General features: G+C 47.2%; 1 protein-coding gene and 1 pseudogene across 1 annotated transcript in view; one reads left to right on the forward strand and one right to left on the reverse strand.

Annotated features, from left to right (window-relative positions):
• srgap2 (SLIT-ROBO Rho GTPase activating protein 2) overlaps positions 1-20178 on the reverse strand; it is an 82851-nt gene that overhangs the window by 61309 nt on the left and 1364 nt on the right. The gene's annotated exons all lie outside the window — the stretch shown is intronic.
• On the forward strand, positions 564-1633 carry LOC130402261 (neurogenic differentiation factor 6-B-like; annotated as a pseudogene).

A 20178-nucleotide genomic window follows, 5' to 3' on the forward strand; every position in this document is an offset into this window, starting at 1 on the left:
CTACGCTGCCACGGGACCGTCAGCGGCAGATGGCGTGGGTATACCCACTCTGGCAGTTGGCATGAGTGTCATTTCTCAAAGAGAGAGGGAAAGGAGAAGAGAGGAAGAGAAAGAGGGAAGAGATACAGAAGGCTTCACACACTCACACACACACACACACAGACACACAAACGGAGACAGCATCGCGTGGTCTCATTGTGTGTTGTGCAGGAGGAGAGAGTGCAGGACGGTATTCTGAAGGAGATATTTGGTGCCATGTCTGCTGCCCGCTGACACAGCCAGAGGTAGGACTCATACTCCTATCGCGTTGTTTGGGGAAAGTGACGACTGTTTTTTCAGATCAACTTTTCGTCGATCATTTTATTTCGTTATCATGATTTGAGTAGGCCAACTGCTTTTAAAAGGGGAGCAATAACAGTAAAACGCCTGTCCGTGTGGGGTGTGTGTGTGTGGGTGTGTGTGATACTCACCATCTAATTAAATGACATAACAATAGCTGTTTGGACCACCCTGGCTCATTGTGTGTGTTCGTGTTTGTGTGTCTGCTGTTCCTTTCTAGGAAAATGTTGACATTGCCCATTGATGAACCAGCTATGATGTGTGAGCCACGGTTCGGTTGCGAATTACCCCCGCGAGACATTACCTGAGGACCTGGCGCGGGATATCGGCCGGCGGGACAGCATGCACGAGGATATGTTCCAACTCGGACATGCGTGAGGATGATCTGCTGGAGGACGAGGACCTCTCTCTCGGAGAGGAGGGACGAGGACGAAAGGGAGGAGGACGAGCCCGACGCCAACGGGATAGCCAAGACGCGGGGGGGCCCGGAGGAAGAAGCCGTCCAAGGGGCGCCACGAGCGGGTCAAAGTTCGACGGCAGGAGGCGAACGCGCGGGAGCGGAGGCCGCATGCACGGCCTGAACGCGGCGCTGGAGAGCCTGCGGAAAGTAGTGCCGTGTTATTCCAAAACACAGAAACTCTCCAAAATCGAGACTCTCCGGCTGGCTAAGAACTACATATGGGCTCTGTCTGAGACTCTGAGCGCGGGGAAAGAGGCCGGACCTGCTCGCCTTCGTGCAGACCCTGTGCAAGGGCTTGTCCCAGCCCACCACCAACTTAGTCGCAGGGTGTTTACAGCTGAACGACAGAAACTTCCTCACCGACCACAACGGGGACGTCATGTTCTCCGCAAGGCCCCCCCCTTACGACTCCATGTACCCCTACCCCGGCTCCGAGGCGAGCGCCCGCCAGGCCACAGCAGCAGCGGCGGCGGGTACCGCGGACAGCGCCAAGCCCTTCCGCCACTACAACTACGGTGGTGCCGCGTACGACGCCGGCTACTTACGAGAACGCGTCCCCGGAGGGGCGGGAGTCCCCACCTGGACGGGCCGCTCAGCCCGCCGATGAACTTCAACGGGATCTTCTCGCTGAAACACCACGACGGACGCGTCCGAATACAGCAAGAGCAGTCCTTACGGGATGCGCTACTGCGGTGCGCCAGGCCGCGCTGCGCTCGGGCAGAACTCCATGTATCGATGGGGGGGGTGCCCGAGGCCCGGTTCCCCTACGACCTGCACCTCCGCGGCCAGCCCTACCAGCCGCAGGCCGAGATGCACGGCGCTTTCCACAATTGATGGAGAGTTGGGAGCACAGGTTTTCAACAACGGGGATGTATGCCAGGTTTTTAGAGAGGAGTAAGAAGTGAGGGACTGTTGACACACGGAAACACATGAATGAGAAGAAGAGATAAAACAGGTTTTATTGCGTTTGAGTTGATTTGTGGTGCAACTTCTGGGTTGGGTTGTCTGGTAGGCTGGTCTACGTCACTTTTACTTGTATGCCTTTTTGGGACACTGTTACGCTTTGAGAGAAACTCTGAGAAAACTGCTTGAGAGATGAAAATGAAAATTAATTCCACACACACACACACACACGCGCACACACACACACACACACCACACACCACACACACACACACACACACACAACACACACACACACACACACACACACACACACACACACACACACACACACACACACACACACACACACACACACACACACACAGACAAGCTGTGGAGCATATATTAGAGTTTGGTGGTAAATAGATACAGTGCACAATATAGGCCTAACTATTCGGAAAATATCACAATTCTTATACGAGGCATCAAAATGAAAACAAGACTATCCGTTTGTTTTCTGGCGAGAAGCTGAACGATCCTTCTGATGAAGGCAACGAAACTTCATGGAATTGCTCATTTTTCTTCTTCAGGCGTCAAAGCTTTTAATCTGTTCGCAATAAACGGAGCTATGCAAAGGAGCCCAACACAATCTCTTCTTAATGTTATATAACTACTAGAATTACCCTTACATCGCCATCAAGTTGAGGATTACGTTTAAAAAAATGAGCTAAAGAAGGATACTTTGGAGACTCCATCTGTGTTTGGAGACCTGCATGTTAGGGGTCGGTTCTATAAATACATTCTCAACTGTTTGGTGAAACGAAAAAAAAAAATATTTGTGAAGCAGAAGCATTGTATTTGCAGTTGAAGTTGTGTGGTAAATGTAAATTATTTTATTTATGTATTTTATTTCGCTATTTATTGATCCGTAAACATATGTATGTGGATGCCTTTACACTCTGTTTCTGTTGAATTATGGTATATTCCGATTTCAATCGCTGGTGTATTTATCTTGGCCTCAGATATTAAGAATTTGTTGGAGGAAAGTAATCCTATGCTTTCACCTTTTAGTCCAGTAAATGAGGCTTAAGAAGAGGTGTTAAACAGGAGGTTATGCAACGAAAGGAACTTTTGGAGTGTTAAATGTCCCATGAACTTGTAAAGTTAAATAGTCCAGGTGTGGAGCTATAGGCCTATTTACCGGGGAACTGTATTGCACAGTATTTCTGCACAAAATTCGCGATTGTCCTCATAAATGCAGTTGATTTTGTAACTGCCTGAGTTATTATTGACTGCCAAAATTCTTGCCATTTTCGTTTCTCACAATTTCGACGGTTGGTTCAAACGCAAATAAAGAAATGTAGAAAGTCAAAGATGAGAGAGCGCAGAGCAAACAGTATTCTGCAGCCATGCATTAAGTTGGATATATGGAGTTAACGGATCTGTGTTCAAATTAATTTAAACAAGCCTTGGGTTAATCTGATAAATACAGATAGGCCTACACATTTCTTTTGATATGGCTATCTCACTATAGGACAATTTATATATATTTTTTAGAAACAATGCATAAAGAATCCCATGTACGATTTTCCAAGCAAAGGCTATAAACTAACTAATTTAAAACGGAAATCTGGTAAAGTTTTGCTAAATTGAAATGCATAATTATCCTAATCGTATATTAAATAGCCCGCAAAATGCGTATTAACGGCTGTTGGAAGTAACTTACTAAAAGGCTGGACTTGGCTCACCTAATGCAATCAACAGCCCATTTATCCAAAAATCTATAAGCAAAACATGGTCATTCACTTAAAGACATCATCGAAATATTTTAAATGAATTTAATTGAATGATTTGGCCGGCTGTCGAGAAGTCTGACACAGTCTGGGGGGAATTGGGTTGTCAGCCAACGAATCTCTTTCTTCCCCTCAGAAATGGAAAGGTGCTAGTGCAAATCCCAGAGAGAGTCTGGTTGAGCTGCTCAGAAGAAAGGGTCGTTATACCTTAACAATTCTGTTCTTCAAGGCAATAGGCTACTGGTGTGGCCTGTCGTTATTGTGGCGCAAGGAGTCACTCGATACGAATTTACGAAGATGCAAATTAACGGCATTGACAGGAATTGTCTCCTAATTTCAAAACTAAGGAAATATATGAATTTAACTCGTTAAGGTTAGGATATGTTGCTCCAGTAATTATGCAAGCGTGGCATGCATGGCATCGGGCCCAAACACCATCAACCGGACACACACACAAAAGCACACACACACACACACCACACACACACCACACACACAACACACACACCACACACACACACCACACACACACACACACACACACACACACGCACACGCACACGCACGCGCGCGCACACGCACACACGCACACGACACGCACACACACACACACGCGCACACGCCCACGCACACACACACACACACAAACACATTCACACACACGAATATTATTTATTATTCTTTATTTAGGCTTTATTTATTTATTATTCCTCATGTGCCTTTTTTATGTATGTATTTTATAGCCTTAAAATACTGCAGTGAAAATTATAAATTAATTCTTAATTTCAAGAAATATCCAAGATTAGGAAAGAAATCTCAATATTCCGTTAACTTTTTAAATGTACAATCCTGCGTTAGAGATTGTCGTTTTTATTTCATTCCAATTTGGCTTTGCGTTGAAGAGCGTGGTAGGTCAAAGATGAGGCAAATCATTTTCTAATTTCAGGAAAAAAGTAGGCTATCCATAGGCCTATATGAGCAATAATCAGCAAAATCTAATAACTATAGAATAGTGTTTCATAATGTACAGTGGAAAATAAAGCGTGTACCGGCAGGTTAAGGCCTTGACCTTGAGCAATTCAGGATCCTGACCAATCAGAAGGCCTCAGTGTGAAGCACTTCACACTCAGAGAGTTGGAATGTAACCTTTAAGAAACCGAGGTAACAATTGAAACAAGACTATCTGTTCCGACAAAGACACAATACCGTCACAACAACCCTTACAAACACATTTCAAAGTGAATCACTTAACGGGTGCATGCGGTTGGAACCCCATGCATGTCTTCAGTACCATATTTAACTTCAATTAAATAATTTCTTTGCGAAAAAAAAAAAAAAAAAGGACAAAAGAAAAGACGATTGAATTGTCCAATAGGGCGGAGAGGAGGGGCCGACGGGATAGAGCACGCGACAGACCATTCCCAGGGCTGAAGGTGCTCACCCGTCGGGCCAAACAGCAGCAGCCCCCATTTGTCACCCTGGTTCACAACCCTCTCCTCTCATCCCACCATCCATTCACCACTTGCCAAGAGTGCATGGGAACTGTCTGTGTGTGTGTGTGTGTGTGTGTGTGTGTGTGTGTGTGTGTGTGTGTGTGTGTGTGTGTGTGTGTGTGTGTGTGTGTGTGTGATGTGTGTGTGTGTGGGTGTGTGTGTGTGTGGTGTGCGTCCGCGCGTGTGTGCATGATGTGGGTGTTGCTATAGGTCGGGGACGTGGCGAAGGGATGCTCTGTGTGTGTGTGTGTTTGTGTGTGTGTGTGTGTGGTAAGCTCCCACGAGAGGGATTGGGGGTGGGGGGGGATCCCTGTTCCCACTGACAGGAGTTACCGGGGCGACAACGCGGAGGGGTGCATCAGGGTCAAACGTGTACACGCTGCAACCCCCCTCCCCCCCCTCTACATTACACCCCCGCCCCACCCCCCCAACCCTCACCCCCTATTCTCCCACCGCCCACTACCATCACCCCCCCCCCCCCCCCCCTGCCACACCCCCAACCCACCTCGAAACAATAAACAAAACACACGCATACATAGAAACACACGCGCGCAGCTCATTAGGCTGGGCAGATGGAAAAGTGAGGAGGGAAGAGAAAGAGAGGGGGGGGGGGGGGGGGAGAGAGGGGGGGAGGGGGGGCGAAGCATATGGCTGAGCGTGGAGAGTGGGAGGTAAGGGACTTGGATATATGGATAGCAGCAGTGATACGGCAGGAATGCGGCGCAAGTGCGCAATAAAGTGTCCATAAATAGCTGAAAACCAACACATATATAGTTCATAAAAAAATATGACTTTGGGAAGGAATAACGCATATAAATATATACGACTTTACCAAAGTCGTAAGGATCCGTAGTTCGGAACACAATTCATCCCTTCTTTTATTTTTTTGAGCAGTTATGTCGTCAAAACGTTTCGATGAATATTCCATTGACAATAAAAACATGAGGAAGAGCGATTAGGGAAAATAAGCACAAGTCTAAACAACTATAAAGTAAACTAATTGAAGGGAATAACACACACAAGATCCGACGCTGTAATTCACACACCGTTGACAGACGAAACTGTCAACAGTGTTTTAAAAAGTTATGCATCAGGGGTAAAAAAATAAAAAATAAAAAAAGGCAACAATATATACAATTTAGCTCCCAGCCATGCTCGGCAAGCGCTCCCAAATTTGGTGGCGTTCCCTGAAGCCCCAGATGGCGTGGGCTGGGAACGCGGTCCCCATTAAATTCCTAATAATCATTTCTCCGGCGGAATGGGGGGCGTTAGTATGTGGATCTACAAGGTGAGGAGTACTGTGTGTGTGTGTGTGTGTGTGTGTGTGTGTGTGTGTGTGTGTGTGTGTGTGTGTGTGTGTGTGTGTGTGTGTGTGTGTGTGTGTGTGTGTGTGTGTCTCTTGCAGATACTCTTGCAGCCAGAGGTATGTTATTTGTTTAACGAGCTGTGCTGTCAGCAGCGTGATGTGAACAATTAAGGCTAAATATGGGATGATTCCATCGCTCATGGCTCCACATCTACGCCTGTGCCGGTGCTAAAGCATGAAATTGTGAACATCAATGAGTTGAAGGGGTCCAATAGAAGTGGAGCTCTAGGAGTGGGCCTTGGGGAAAAGAGTTGAAAGTGTGATATGTGTGGGTCAGAAAGGGAGAAAGCAGCTGTGTTCACAGTTGTTAGAAAAAGAGCTGAATCAGTCTCTGCAGCACACTGCAATCTCTTAATCACAAATCCCCTTCCCCCTTCCCTCGTCCGCTCCTATAGAAATATAAGTAATTCTCAGGCTTTACAGTGTGTGTGCAAGTGTGTTAAAGAAAGAAAGAAAGAAAGAAAGAAAGAAAGAAAGAAAGAAAGAAAGAAAGAAAGAAAGAAAGAAAGAAAGAAAGAAAGAAAGAAAGAAAGAAAGAAAGAAAGAAAGAAAGAAAGAAAGAAAGAAAGAAAGAAAGAAAGAAAGAAAGAAAGAAAGCTTGCTGTGTAATGACTCCTGCAGAGGTGCAGCTGAGAGCATCAGGGTTGCCGGTGACGACGGCCAGCCAATGAAACACAGCCACCATTTTTCAACCAGCCAACACGTACTCTCTTCTCACACACACACAGCAACAATATTCCACCAACACCCACAGCTCCGCTTTCTGCACAGATGCTGTGCCATGGCTCGTCATCTGAGGCACAGCTCAAAGCTGCCAAGGGGTGAGGGGTGTGGGGGTTGGGGAGGGGAGAAGGGACCCACTTCCAGATAAATATTTCAACCGCGCCTTTAACGCATGGCATGCTTTTCCGTGGAGAACGTACAGCCAACGGTTTGCTGCAGTGCATGCATGCGTGCATTTCCACGCGTCCATTTAAAGACCGCATTCCGCTATTCAGCTCCTTCAATCCTCCTGCTTTCTTTTCAAGCCGCTTCTCCCGCACCCCAAATCCCTGGCGTTTGCAGAGACATAAGGAGATGGGGAAAGTGGGTTTGGAGAAAGTGGGCCAAGAGGCACGTGGAGGCATAGAAAGCCCCCCCCCCCCCCACACACACACACACACACACACACACACAAAGAGGGACAGAGAGAGAGAGAAAGAGAGAAAGATAGAGACAGAGAGAGAGAGAGACAGAGAGATGCTCCACACCTAAGCAGAATGAAGTACGCAGCAGGAAGACAGAGAGTGGGAAAACAGCAGGGAGACAGAAGAGCAGAAGAGATTGTCTCTTCATCCCTCTCTGCTCCCAGTGGCTGTGCTGTAGCCGCAGGCTCTTCAACTGCGTGCACGTTTCATAAGCTTTGTGTCGTTTTGTTTTTTTCTCCCTTAAACTTGGTTTACTTAACAAGAAGTCAATGGGAAAACATGGTAAAACTTGTTTCAGTGTTCATAAGGCTGAGGGGGTGAAAAAAAACAAGGATGGTATACGCATGCCTGAATGGCATTATGCTGGGTGCATACCTTTCCCCCTGTTTATCCTGTGGTGTGCTATATGTTAAGATTTTATTTTACGTAAATATATTTAATGTAAAAATCTGATATCCTGTAGTGTGAGGAACACCGATGACAGAGTACGGAATGCATTGATTGTGACATTGGAAAGACGATTCGGACCCCCACCCTGAGCGGTACCCTGGTGCCATAAACATAGGTCATAAACTACAAAATAGAGACGGGGGGGGGGGGGGGGGGGGGATACTATGTTCTACTTCCTCTAACAGGAAGAACAGGATCAACATTCTGGAGTCCTGCTATTCACAGCTTAACTCTACCATGTCACATCCCGCCAACAGACCAATCAAGGCTTGCTTATAGAAACACAGATCCACATTGAACTGGAATGAACAGAGAACAGCTCGGAATGAGGAAATGATAGAAATGATAGGAACTTGATAGAATCTGAGCAGCAAACGTTTGGATTTGTCTTGTTTTTTGTTACTTTAGTTCCTCCAACACGAATACTGCAGCGGTAAGACAGAACGTGGTGGTAGGGACTCAGTCAGGATAGGAGACTGGAGGTGGGACACAACAAGAGACAATAGCAACATGACGTCCATGGAAACAAAAGCAGCTATTATTGGTCACAGTGTGTGCGTGTTATTGCCACCAGGTGCGTGCCAGTGTCATTCAGTTCTGATTTCACTTCTGCAATCAGGAAGAGAAAATCTGTTTCTGCTTCAGATTTCACAAGTGACCACACAAAAAACCAACTCCTATTCCCAGCATCCCAAGACGGGGATCTCAGTTCCAGTGAAAGGTCACCCAGAGGTCCCTGCAAACTGCTCCACCCGGAGCTGGAAGGGATCGTTCTGCAAAGCCCCAGCCTCCATTCCCATCAGCCCCTCCTCCAGACAAACACTCTGGGTTGCTATGGAGCACAGTGGGATGATAGTCTGGGAACACCCTAACCCTGCACCACACACACACACACACACACACACACACACACACACACACACACACACACACACACACACACACACACACACACACACACACACACACACACACACACACACACACACACACACACACACACAGCACTGAAACTAAACAAAAAACCCAAACAATATTTTCACTGTCATGCTTAAAAGAAACACAATCCCACAACCTTCCTGGAGAGCATTCCTTAGCATCAACATGAGTCATTAAGTGGGACCCTAACCTGTGTAATTTCAGCCTGCTAAAACCCTGGGTATAACTGGGGACACGCGAACAGCACAATAACAATAAACAAGGCACTGCCATACTCCCAAGATTGCATGCACACAGTTTGGTAAGCATGACTAGTAGGAAACGTATCATTCACATAGTACTGGCTTTCATGCTCAACATAGCACTAGGGCAAGTTACACCGATTTTGGCTATATTGTCCAGACTAGGCAAAAAAAAAAAATCCCATACTGGTTGTTGCACAACATTAGCAGGAGGCTAAGCTACAGTCTTTTCTTTACATTTCTTTAATGACGGAGCCTAAATGCCCTGGGACAGGCATGTGACACACACACACACACACACACACACACACACACACACACACACACACACACACACACACACACACACACACACACACACACACACACACACACACACACACACACACACCATTTTTCTGTGTGCAGTATTTCCATAGGTATTCCGCTCCTGAGTGTTTCTATGTGCGTACAGGCGTCTTTGTTTGCCTGCGAAAGGATACATGTCCGAGAGGCATGTATGCATGAGAGGGTTATCACACCAGGTTACGGGACAGAGCAGCGCACAGGACAGCTCCAGCGGCACAACCCCAACAGGCGTGGGTAGGAGAACCGGAGCACTTCTTTGCCCTCTATTGTGCAGCATACCGGGACAGACCCACCCTTTCCTCTCAGCCACCTCGCTGGCCCCTCGGAGACCCCAACTTACACGATTGGGGCAGACGATGGGAGTTTGGGGGTGGGGGGGGGTGAGAGCAGATTGTGAGCTCCAGAACACAGGAGCACCGTCACACTGAACAGCTGTGTGTGAGAGACTGGAAATCACAGCGCAGCAGAGTGGATGGGGGGGACCAACAAGAGGGAACTGGACTTTAAAGAGAGATAAAGCTGGGAGGGAGACGGAGGGATGGGGCACAGCAGATTTATGTTCTTCGATGCGGCGTTGAATTATTGATGCCGCCACAGTTCTGAAGGGCAACGAGAGGGGGAGTGGGGGGGAGGGGGAGAAGAAGAGCGCGAGAGAAAGCGAGAGAGAAGAGACCTATTTCAGGGGGCAATTCGCCTATGATACACATACAGCTGTCGGAACACACCAGATAATGATGTTTTGACACATAAAACCGTGTACACCTACGCATGCTGTATCCCAGCAGCAGTGATCTATCCTCCCTCAACAGTATGTGAATGTTTGAGTTGGAATAGCCCCCCCCCTCCCCCCACCCAGCAGAAGGGGGAGCTAGCCATGAGGTCAAAGGTTGGATGGTACCAGAAAGAAAGACTAAAAAGAGAGAGGAAAGGAAAAAGAGAGAAGCGAAAAGACTAGGAAAAGAGAGAGACATGTGGCTCACACCTGTCCTGGCTCACTGACACAATCCTCCCAGCCGTCACTGTGCAGATATAAACCAAGGGGGGTGGGCAAAGAGACTGGGAGCAAGCAAGAGCAACGGTCATTAGCTATGTTGTTGTTGATTCTAATATCCGAGACACTACAGAGAGTTTCACTTTGCTTTCATCCTCTCCTGCTCCGTTCTCCTCCTTACCCACACGGCTCCCTTCCTCTAGTGCTGATGAAGCCTGTTTGATCTGGTAGAGACCTGCTGTTCTGAATCTCTCCCTCTGTCACACACACACACAATCAGACAACATTCTCCCACATGAACTGAATACCAGCCGAATAGTTCATGAATTTAAAATGGCCTTGATGCCAATCGAGGCTACGCTGTCAGAGGCCAACTGCGTTCTGTGTGTCTGTGTGTCTGTGTGTCTGTGTGTGTGTGTGTGTGTGTGTGTATCACTTGGAATGTGAGCTATGACATAGTGAGCCAGAGGACACTGGGCATCATTGTCCTTTGCAGTGTGAAAGGGGGGGGGGGGGGGCACAATGGAGTGAGACACTACCAGGGACCTGACTCACTCATGCTGCTATAGCCAAGAGCGCTATAGAGAACACGTACACACACACACACACACACCAGGTGGGACACCATGGACAATAGCAACAGGACAGTCAGAGAGCCCAATAGCTGCCATTATAAGGCCCAATCCCATTCCTACCCCTTACCCCTTCCCCTTACGCCTTCCCCTTACCCCTTCTCCTAAGGGGTAGAAATGGGCCCAAGTCTCCCTCATTAAGATAAAAAACGTATAACACCGTCCGTTCTGGCAGCATTTAAATATTTGTCACCGGCAATGATGCTTCTGACGGAACTCTGACAAAAGAACTGATCTTTTTTTTTTTTTTTTTAAAGGGAGAGGTGGTCATTTATAAAGGGCTTGCATTGACGTTTCAGCAGCGATAGCCCTCTTTACAATCAGCCACTTATGCCGCTTTTCCACTGCATGGTACCAGCTCGACACGACTCGACTCGACTCGACTCAGCTCGCCTTTTTTGCGTTTCCACCGCGATCTAGTACCTCAAGTGGCTGCTTTTTCTAGTACCGCCTCGCTCTAGGTTCCAAGCGGCTGAGCCGATGCTAAAAGGTGACGTCGGCAGACGGCCGGCCACTGATTGGCCAGAGAGTGTGACGAAGTCACGAGAGCGACATGGCAACCATGCTGGTAACGATAGAACAGCCATAGTAGCGCCGCAGCCAACATATTCCACTTCTTCAACTTGCCAGCTAATAATACGAACACGAATACCATCGCATCGATGTTCTCCATTGTTGTTATGTGGGTTCTGTCCATGTGTGGGTTACGTAGGTGTTGTTTGCGTCGCGTACAAAGATACGTCACGGCCCTTTCGCGCAGACGACCCCGCCCACGTCCCGGAGGTACTATTTGCGGTGGAAAAGCACCCGCGCTGCTACCGTGTCGAGTCGTGTCGAGTCGTGTCGTGTCGAGTCGAGCTACATGTGCGGTGGAAAAGCGGCATTAGCCCCCTGCCCGCTCGCCTCAAACTGCAGCCTGTACACATGAACAGAAGCGCACATCGATGCGAACATAGATGCACACTGACACACATACACAGAAATTATAGTCAATGAGTGACGAGAAAGAGCATTTGAAAATAATAGTGTAACAGCAGCCCACCAGAATATGTTTGCTTGCAGGTGGATGAAGCGAAACATAAATGACTAGATGTTATTTCCAGCTGTTAACAGCAACTACTAGGCAGCAAACTATCAGCTATCGACCGGATAGCTCCATAGCTGGAGGCTATAGAAGAGACAATGGGTTTGTATATGGCTGGGCTCCGAGGCAGGTCTGGACAGCTAGGAGAAGGAGCAGAAGGAGAGGGTCCCTCTGTGTGGAACATCTAGATATGGAATGTAGCATTCAGCTCCACCTTGACACAGCCCCCCTGCGACGCACGGGCCACTGCACAACAGGAATGTGTGTGCGTGCGTGTGCGTGTGTGTGTTTTCCCATTTCTGGGCTCTGTTTGGGAGCACATGGACTGAGTTGGAATGTGGTGATAGAGTGGGTGGGTGGGGGACAGGGGTGAGGAGAGGAGGATGGCGGTGAGCTGAGACAGAAGAGGGGGAAGGAGAGGGATCAGGGAGGGTCCTCCCACCATGCAGCCCAGCACATGGTGCACACATTCTATCCTGGGAACTTCCTGGATGGGCGGAGCCAAATTACCCTGCCCCCTAAATCTGCCAAAGGACCTACAACATGCAGGCTTCTGCAGAGAGGGAAGGGGCAGTGGGCGCATAGATGAGCGTGGACTCATTCGTCAGGGTAGAAATGGAGGGAAGTGGCTGTAGCCGTCAATTACCCATAGGCGGCGCCATGTTAGTTGAACCACTGCGGCAACAACATGCTTATTTAACAGCCCTGGGACATGCTTAAACAAGTACAACAGAACAAGACAAATCAGCCTTTGGGTCTTAACACACAAACACACCGCACACTCATGCTTCTGTCCACGGAAAGATTGGCAGGTTGCAAAACAAGTGGCAGCAAAGCAGTTCGGATGAATATCAGGCCTCGGGAATAAGCTGCTGCATCCATAACGTCAAACACACAATGAAAGCGACAGCATAAATAGCATACTTTAGGCTAAGATTCCACGGCGGGCCTCGGTACCAGTATCGACATGTGAGGGCAAAACTCTAATTACAAAACACACAAGCGATCACACACACACATGCCAGTGTGCCTACAACATACAGGCGTGCGTGCATGCGTGCGTGATCGCTTGTGTATAATGAGCAGCCTGGGCTGTGGGGAGCATCCTCCTGGGGATTGCGTGAGAGACAGGCGACACATCTGTTGGCTCGTCCTAAGGAGCTCGTCACCTGCAGTGATCCTCATCATGGGCACGGTAAACATTGGATGTTTATTTGAGAGAGAGATCGCGTGTGCATGCATGTGCGGCTTGTGCGCGTGTCTTTCTTACAGTACATCTGGTTGGAGTGAAAGGGTGAGGTGATAGCAGAGGACTAGAACATAGGAGGGAAAGTACCAACTCGTTACCAACCTTTATCAGGGAGCCAGGAGTCGTCTGATTACACACACACACACACACACACACGTTTATTAGTCTCGTACCCTTTGTGTATTATTTGGCTTGTTCATATTCATTCATACGAATAACATAAGCCACGCCATGGAACAGGACATGTGTAATGTATATTACAAGATGTGACTAGGAAAAATAAGGGGAGGAGATCAGGTGAGCAGAAGATGATAAAGAACAGGAAGGATATACTTCCATTTCTATATACCATGTGATGAGGTGCCTACTAGCTCCTTTCCTGCATCTTCAAAACTAAAGAGAGAGAAGCGTCGTAACCACAACGGGACCGACGGCCGGCGACGACTGCATCGTTTAATCCTCCCTTTTTGTCATCGCCGAGAGCGGGTCTACAATGATCCACGGGCTCCAGGGACAACAACCACCACCACAATCTCCCCCGTTTGCGCAGACTCAGCACTCTGATGATGGGCTCCCCTGCCGGCCCAGCCTCTACCGCAGTCATTCGCCAAAAATCAACAGCGCATCTACTGGGGACAATTGCTCTTCCGGAGGGCGAGAGCTTAACGACGAAACACGCCCAAAATAGCAGAGTTTCTTCCATCGGCACATCCTTATAGCAGACGCGCAGCAGAAGGAACACGGTGTCCTAAAACACCCACACATTCAAGACTAGAAAGACAGATACAAGCACATTGTTCCCAGGGAGAAAGAGAAGGAGTGAGGGAGAGCGACTGCGTTTGTGTGAAGGTAGCATGTGTGTCTATTGCGCTTGTCTCCATGTGCTGTGGATCCGGCCGAGGAACAGTGATGAATGGCTTCATTAAAACGGCATTAGCGGAGGTGCGAACCCTGGATGGCATGCTATTGCTCCTCACCGCTGACACAGACACGCACAAACATTTGTTTTTCCAGACACCAATGGAAGGCCAAACCGGCTCCCCCTAATCATTACATTTAGATGAGTTGCTGTTGACATGTTTGCAATCTTTTGATGCAAAAGCGTATATCGTAAGTCATGCATCGAAAAAAACTGGTGACTTTTTTGCTTGAGTCTTATAATAAAACATAATGTATTTCCCAAAAATCTCTCTTGGCCACAAATACACCACACACACACACACACACACACACACACACACACACACAGTCCCAAGGCAGACCAGCAAAGAAATTGAGAGCATGTGGAGAGAGAGTGAGAGAAGGCTGGAGACGGGGGAGTCGGAGGAGAGCTCGATGAACTGAACCACAATCCTAAAGCTATAGGAGAGCGCCAAAAAACCCTTCCCAAGGTCTCTCTGTGTGTGTGTGCGCGCGTGCGTGCGTCTGTGCGTCAGAGAGAGAGAGAGAGAGAGAGAGTGAAGTGGTAACCTGATTAGCCAGGCCCTACAGGGGGAGAGGAAATCTACATTATTCTTTCCCAGTCTCCTTCTCTACTGACAAACACAGAAAAATGGGGGCAATCCAGTAACCCTAGCAACCACCAGTGTGCCTGCTAGCAGAGGAGCCAACGATGAAGGGGGAAGTAGCAGAGAAGACAGAAAGAGAGCGAGAGAGGAGAAAAGGGGAGAGGCTAATAAAAGTATCTCCCTTACACATCCAACACTCGCATACACACTGACAAATGCTAGTGATACATTTTCCTCCATTATGCATTTTGTCTTGTCGCTTTTTCACTTGTCCCTGCTTCTTGTCCATTTTTACCCCCTGCCTCCCTCTCTCCCTCCTTCTCCTGTCTGGTTACTCCTGCCTTTCTTCCTCTTCCTCTCCCTCTCTGTGTCCACGTATGAGGGCTGTTCAAACACACAGCCTGTTTCCTTTGGCTCCCCCCCAGGGAGACTAAGCCAACCTTTCTAACCCCCCCTCCCCTTTCTCTCGTGATTGTTTTATACAGAATATGAATTTGTCTCTGGCATGCTTGGGCTATGTATAGATCCTTCTGTTGTTAAAAGTTGTACTCATCACTGTGAACACACACACACACACACACACACACACACACACACACACACACACACACACACACACACACACACACACACACACACACACACACACACACACACACACACACACACACACACACACACATGAAATTATAAAGTGGAAATCGTCAAGATAAACGAGGCTGCAGAAGTGTGTACAATTTCAACATAACCTGACAAACACAATGAGTTTCAACGAAAGGGAAAAGAAAAAATTGAAAATCGTAAAGTAAAAGAATAGTGAGGAGACCCGGTGGTTTTGACAATGGTTTTATTGTTCATCTGACACACACTGAAAGAAGGGGAGAGATTGAAAGGGGACCGAGTAGGAGAAAGACTACGAGGGTGTTGGCAGTGGCAGAGCTCGCCTTACACATTCTTGCACACTCTCACAGGTTGTTCTGCTGTTGCTATGTGTGTCCGTAGGCAAAGACCACATAAAAGGGAAAGGAGAATGGAAGACCCTTGCAGAGGTCAAGACCTCTAAAACACCCCTACACCGAAAGAGCTTAGCCACCGTTGACAACGTGATGACGCTAAATCCACTAGTATGCAGGTAACAACAAAGGCTTGGGTCATCAGCGTTATGAAGTAAAGCTTTTTAGTCAAGTTCCTCCTCTTATGTCAGTAGGGGTACACTTATAACTTTGAGCATGTTTTTAGGGATGCACCGATCCGATATTTGTATCGGTATCGGTACCGATATTGAAGACATTTCTAGATCGGGTATCGGTGACAAATGGGCCGATCCATATTTAAAAAAAAAAAAAATAATAATAATAATAATATTTTTTTATTTTTTTTACGTTTATGTACATACTTGAATCCTATTCCTACTACCTTGCTGCTTTGATAATTGAATTTCCCACGAAAATGTTCTCACGGGATTAATAAAAGTGTATCTATCTATCTATTGGCTGATCTATTCAGTTTCTATGCTGTGCGCTGTGAGTGACGTCATAAACAAGCAACACGCCGTGCGGAGCCTACAGTGATTGCAAAATGGAGCAAGCAAAAGGATCTGCTATCTGGAGCTATTTCACTTTACCTAAGCCAGCAAGCTCCACGGCTACATGCAACATATGCAAAGTAAATGTCCCGAGGGGTGGTACTAAACCTTTTAGCTTTAATACCACAAACCTTATAAAGCACCTCAAAAAATTCAAGTCTCATGATCCCAGTCTTTTCCCCTCAATGAAACTTAGTTTGTAGCCATAATTTCGCGCTGTTTTTCTATATCGGTATCGGATCGGTATCGGCCGATACTAAACCTCAGATATCGGTATCGGAGGTGAAAAAAGCGGATCGGTGCATCCCTAGTTTTGATTATGCAAAACACACACACACACACACACACACACACACACACACACACACACACACACACACAGGGAAAGTTTAAGCCAATCATATCATGCCGAGGCCCTACTGGTGGGGGCGGAGACCAAATTGTCGAGATTAACCAAACATATCATCTGTTGCCCACTCAAAGTACATCTGGAACCTAACATGCACCAGTTGTCTTAGAGACAAATGGCCTCACCTACTTGGCTCCAATGGTTATTTGCTCTCGTTATCTCTCTCTCTACCTACCTCTTGTTATCTTCTCAGCTTCTCAGTACACACAAGTTACTCTGCATGTCGTCTTAGTATAAAGGAGCAAACAGGTTTAGATGCATCTTCAGACTGGCGGCTATTAAGAATGTTGAAGGATAGGCGGCTTTGATCTCAATCCAACAACCTCCCGATGAAGACATGCACGCACGCATGTCTCTCCGTCTCCAAACAACTTTTGTTGATCTCAATTCTCAAGGTGTGTGTGTGATGTGATAAAAGGCCTGTGTGTTTCTCCGTCAGCTGCGATTACGTTTGTAATGTGATGCAGAGCCTTGCTGACACAGCAAGCCATGCATCAGAGGGGCAGGGATGAGAGACACAGACAAACGGTCCACAATACATGCCGTTTGAGGATGTTGATTAAAATAATCTTTCTCTCCATCTGATGCTTCAACATTTTTTCCGCCCGTTTCATTGTACTGGCATCTGATCTGATAGATACTTCTGTTCATTCTGCTGGCGGTTAGTCCAACCTGGCATGAGGATACTGACACATGGTGTGTGTCTGTGGCAACGGGAGATCAGAGAGTACAGGTCATTCCTGCAAAAGCAGTGTCTAAACAGGAAGTTGCAGACAGACTCACTGCGTTCAATATATCTGTGTGTGTGTGTGTGTGTGTGTGTGTGTGTGTGTCAGCCAAACTCCTGATCCTCGGCTTTACACAAACATACTTCCTGACTGATTATTTAACCACTGTCAGCGGTTTCTATTCAGTGTGACACACACACACACACACACTTTAAATCGTGGTCACCACACCGCTGGCGCCATTGAGCCAATCAATACAATGTAACCATGGATAGCCATTTCAGATAAATTGATTAGGGGGGTCTTTGGTGATTCAATGAATGTAAACAGTTATGAAGTGGGGACTGAAAGACGTCTTCCCACAACGGCAAAGAGGAAGAGGGAGAACATTGAGAATAGTTCACTCCCTTGTTATGAGAAGTCTTTGTACTGAATTACTTTTGAATATATTTTGCGCGCACATAATCGTTGTGAACTTATGTCTATGAGTCATTTCCACAGACCTACTACACCCCACGCACACGTCCACTTCCATATCAAATAGACATGAAGGCCTATCAAAAATACAGCCTCACAGTTGGTAAGCTGATCATTCGAAGCCTGTTTCATGTTGATGCTCCACACACTTTTAAAGAACTGCTGCGGCTGCCGCTTTTGCCGTTCCACCACTTTTTCTTTTGTGCATTTGGTGCGCCATCAACACACAGCCGGACAGTAGCAAAGCAGTTGGACTGTACAAATAATGGCATTGACCATACCCACGTACCGCTAGATTTCAGAGGGACGTGTAGCCTAGGCTTTAACACCACGTCAGGGATGCTCCTGTATGTCACCTGTGTTGGTTATCAGGATGCTCCTAAGGTAGCATAATATGGACTCCTTCTCCCGGTCATCTGCTTTGAGCTATGATCATCTGTGCTTGTGCGTGCCTGTGTGTTTGTGGATCGTGGACATCACGTCATGTGTCCCTGGCTGTTCCAAAACAGCTTCACGTGTTAGCCGACAGCCAAGAGAAGCAGATACCTTTCGTTATTCGTGTTACAGGGATAAGTGTGATGGTCAAATACATGCTTCCACTCCCTAAAATGGGCTTTCTCCAAAACCCCATCACTCAAAAATGAAGCTCATTCCAACGCTGTATTTCAGAAAGCAGCCGCATAACCATCTGTCCTGCAGCATTCCTGTTCCTACTTTAAAGATTCAGCCCTGAATAAACTGGTCTACTGCACTCAGTCAGGTGCATGCTTACGCTTCAGCTTCCCTGGTACCTACCAGTGAACATCCCTTTATTCAAGTGTGTGTGTGTGTGTGTGTGTGTGTGTGTGTGTGTGTGTGTGTGTGTGTGTGTGTGTGTGTGTGTGTGTGTGTGTGTGTGTGTGTGTGTGTGTGTGTGTGTGTGTGTATGTATGTGTGTGTGATATTCCGCTCAGGCCATCCCCTCTCGGCCAAGTGTGAGAGACAGGAGCCTGATTCACAATCTACTGTCCTTTCTCCCAGAGGCTACTGTAAACACTACATCATGCTGCACGTCAATCCAGTGGACCACGCTGACAGAACACACACACACACACACACACAAGAAGACTACCGGTATACGCCATGAGGAATCTGATACTATGATCCTCATTAAAACATGTCAGCTATTGAAGAAAAGCTACGTGATTTTCAGAGATCTGACACACAAAGGGATGTGGGAAGTCTATAAATCGTAAATGTGTCATGGTGCCTTCCAGGAATATTTCCCTTAGTCTTAGTAACAGTACAGGTGTCCATGTTGTAGCTTGTATCTGTTGTACATGATACCTTGCTACTGGTGTTCCAGCTGATGATAGGCCACACACACACACACACACACACACACACACACACACACACACACACACCTGGAATGTATGTGAAAATAAGGAAAGAAAGAAAGGAAGCCATGAGCGAGCCAGAGAGCAATAGTTATGGACGAAGAGAGTGCAGGACGAAGTGTGCATCTTGACAGCCAAACTAATTCAGCGGGGGTCGATGGACGAACACCACATCATCCATCCTCCTGACCCGCTCAGCAGACACTCCTCACAAATCCACGTGGACAGGGAATACCTCTACAGCTGCTGCCGTGCACAAACCCACAACCACATATGGACACCTAGACAAAGACTCTGCTCACAGGACATACATGTATTAAAATGGTCTTCCAATTGTTAGAATAGGTTTTGAATTGTGTATATCTACACTCAATACTGTACGCAATTCCATCAATACAACCAGCAGCCTTGAAATAATGCAGCAGACTGTCTGGAGGACAGTAGGTTAACTCTGGGGTAAGAGTGTCTCAATACAACTTCATGTAGAAGAGGCTCCTCCACTCACTCCGACTGGCTGTCCATGTCCACTGGTCTGTCATAATTTGACTACCATAATGTTCAAATCATGATGGGAGTCGTTGTTGAAGGGAAACAGGAGGGAGTGGAGCGGGGGGCTCATCTGTTAAACGTCCAT

This window comes from Gadus chalcogrammus, chromosome 13, assembly GCF_026213295.1.
Source record: "Gadus chalcogrammus isolate NIFS_2021 chromosome 13, NIFS_Gcha_1.0, whole genome shotgun sequence".
In the NCBI taxonomy this organism is placed as follows: Eukaryota; Metazoa; Chordata; class Actinopteri; order Gadiformes; family Gadidae; genus Gadus; species Gadus chalcogrammus.